Here is a 3391-nt window from a genome sequence, read left to right as displayed (position 1 = left end):
TGAGAGTGGAGCAGGACTGTCTCCGTGGCGCAATTGGCTAGCGCGATCGGCTGTTAACCGAAAGGTTGGAGGTTCGAGCCCACCCGGTGGTGGTGCGGCGCTTTTTTTTTCTTTGGGGTGATAGCTCTGAAGAAATGGTCTGAGGGTGGTGAGAGTGGAGCAGGACGGTCCCCGTGGCGCAATTGGCTAGCGCGATTGGCAGTTAACCGAAAACTTGGAGGTTCGAGCCCTCCCGAGTGGGGTGTGTTGCTTTTTTCTTTGCGCTGATAGCTTTGAAGATATGTTCTGATGGCGGTGAGAGTGGAGCACGATTGTCTCCGTGGCTAGCGCGATCTGCTGTTAATTGAAAGGTTGGAGGTTCGGGCCCACCTGATGGTGGTGCGGCGCTTTTTTTTCTTTGGGCTGATAGCTTTGAAGATATGTTCTTATGGTGGTGAGAGTGGAGCAGGACAGTCTCGGTGGCGCAATTGGCTAGCGCGATCGGCTGTTAACCAAAAGGTCGGAGGTTCGAGCCCACCCGGTGGTGGTGCGGCGCTTTTTTTTTCTTTGGGCTGATAGCTTTGAAGATATGTTCTTATGGTGGTGAGAGTGGAGCAGGACTGTCTCCATGGCGCAATTGGCTAGCGCGATCGGCTGTTAACCAAAAGGTCGGAGGTTCCAGCCCACCCGGTGGTGGTATGGCACTTTATTTGTTTGGGCTGATAGCTTCGAAGTTATGTTCTGATGGTGGTGAGAGTGGAGCAGGACCGTCTCCGTGGCGCAATTGGCTAGCGCGATCGGCTGTTAACCGAAAGGTTGGAGTTTCGAGCCCACCCGGCGGTGGTACGGCGCTTTTTTTTCTTTGGGCTGAAAGCTTTGAAGATATGTTCTGATGGTGGTGAGAGTAGAGCAGGACTGTCTCCGTGGCGCAATTGGCTAGCGCGATCGGCTGTTAACCGAAAGGTTGGAGTTTCGAGCCCTCTCGGGAGAGGTGTGTTGCTTTTTTTGTGCTGATAGCTTTGAAGATATGTTCTGATGGTGGTGAGAGTGGAGCAGGACTGTCTTCGTGGCGCAATGGGCTAGCGCGATCGGCTGTTAACCGAAAGGTTGGAGGTTCGAGCCCACCTGGTGGTGGTGCAGCGCTTTTTTTTCTTTGCGCCGATAGCTCTGAAGAAATGTTCTGACGGTGGTGAGAGTGGAGCACGACTGTCTTCGTGGGGCAATTGGCTAGCGCGATCGGCTGGTAACAGAAAGGTTGGATGTTCGAGCCCACCCGGTGGTGGTGCGGCGCTTTTTTTTTCTTCGGGCTGATAGCTTTTAAGATATGTTCTTATGGTGGTGAGAGTGGAGCAGGACTGTCTCCGTGGCGCAATTGGCTAGCGCGTTCGGCTGTTAACCAAAAGGTCGGAGGTTCGAGCCCACCCGGTGGTGGTGCGGCGCTTTTTTTCTTTGGGCTGATAGCTTTGAAGATATGTTCTTATGGTGGTGAGAGTGGAGCAGGACTGTCTCCGTGGCGCAATTGGCTAGCGCGATCGGCTGTTAACCGAAAAGTTGGAGGTTCGAGCCTACCCGGTAGTTGTGCGGCACTTTTTTTTCTGTGGGCTGATAGCTTTGAAGATATGTTCTGGTGGTGGTGAGAGTGGAGCATGACTGTCTCCATGGCGCAATTGGCTAGCGTGATCGGCTGTTAACCGAAAAGTTGGAGGTTCGAGCCCACCTCGTGGTGGTGCGGCGCTTTTTTTTCTTTGGGCTGATAGCTTTGAAGATATGTTCTGATGGTGGTGAGAGTGAAGCAGGTCTGTCTCCATGGCGCAATTGGCTAGCGCGATCGGCTCTTATCCAAAAGGTCGGAGGTTCGAGCCCACCCGTTGGTGGTATGGCGCTTTTTTTGTTTGGACTGATAGCTTTGAAGATATGTTCTGATGGTGGTGAGAGTGGAGCAGGACTGTCTCCATGGCGCAATTGGCTAGCGCGATCGGCTGTTAACCGAAAGGTTGGAGTTTCGAGCCCATCCGGCGGTGGTGCGGCGCTTTTTTTTCTTTGGGCTGATAGCTTTGAAGATATGTTCTGATGGTGGTGAGAGTGGAGCAGGACTGTCTCCGTGGCGCAATTGTCTAGCGCGATCGGCTGTTAACCGAACGTTTGGAGTTTCGAGTCCACCCGGCGGTGGTGCGGCGCTTTTTTTTCTTTGGGCTGATAGCTTTGAAGATATGTTCTGATGGTGGTGAGAGTAGAGCAGGACTGTCTCTGTGGCGCAATTGGCTAGCGCGATCGGCTGTTAACCGAAAGGTTGGAGTTTCGAGCCCTCCCGGGAGTGGTGCGGCGCTTTTTTTTCTTTGCGCTGATAGCTTTGAAGATATGTTCTGATGGTGGTGAGAGTGGAGCACGACTGTCTCCGCGCGCAATTGGCTAGCGCGATCGGCTGTTCACCGAAAGGTTGGAGGTTCGAGCCCAACCGGTGGTGGTGCGGTGCTTTTTTTTCTTTGGGCTGATAGCTTTGAAGATATGTTCTTATGGTGGTGAGAGTGGAGCAGCACAGTCTCGGTGGCGCAATTGGCTAGCGCGATCGGCTGTTAACCAAAAGGTCGGAGGTTCGAGCCCACCCGGCGGTGGTGCGGCGCTTTTTTTTCTTTGGGCTGATAGCTTTGAAGATATGTTCTGACGGTGGTGAGAGTAGAGCAGGACTGTCTCCGTGGCGCAATCGGCTAGCGCGACCGGCTGTTAACTGAAATGTTGGAGGTTCGAGCTCACCCGGTGGTGGTGCGGCGCTTTTTTTCTTAGGGCTGATAGCTTTGAAGATATGTTCTGATGGTGGTGAGAGTGGAGCAGGACTGTCTCCGTGGCGCAATTGGCTAGCGTGATCGGCTGTTAACCGAAAAGTTGGAGGTTCGAGCCCATCCGGTGGTGGTGCGGCGCTTCTTTTTCTGTGGGCTGATAGCTTTGAAGATATGTTCAGATGGTGGTAAGAGGGGAGCAGGACTGTCTCCATGGCGCAATTGGCTAGCGCGATCGGCTGCTAAGCAAAAGGTCGGAGGTTCGAGCCCACCCGGTGGTGGTATGGCGCTTTTTTTTCTTTGGGCTGATAGCTTTGAAGATATGTTCTGATGACGGTGAGAGGGGAGCAAGACTGTCTCCGTGGCGCAATGGGCTAGCGCGATCGGCTGTTGACCGAAAGGTTGGAGTTTCGAGCCCTCCCGTTGGTGGTGCGGCGCTTTTTTTTCTTTGGGCTGATAGCTTTGAAGATATGTTCTGATGGTGGTGAGAGTGGAGCAGGACTGTCTCCATGGCGCAGATATGTTCTGATGGTGGTGAGAGTGGAGCAGGACTGTCTCCGTGGCGCAATTGGCTACCGCGATAGGCTGTTAACTGAAAAGTTGGAGGTTCGAGCTCACCCGGTGGTGGTGCGGCGCTT

Source organism: Rhipicephalus microplus, unplaced genomic scaffold, assembly GCF_043290135.1.
Source record: "Rhipicephalus microplus isolate Deutch F79 unplaced genomic scaffold, USDA_Rmic scaffold_29, whole genome shotgun sequence".
Lineage (NCBI taxonomy): Eukaryota > Metazoa > Arthropoda > Arachnida > Ixodida > Ixodidae > Rhipicephalus > Rhipicephalus microplus.
Note: the sequence above shows the minus strand (reverse complement) of the source record.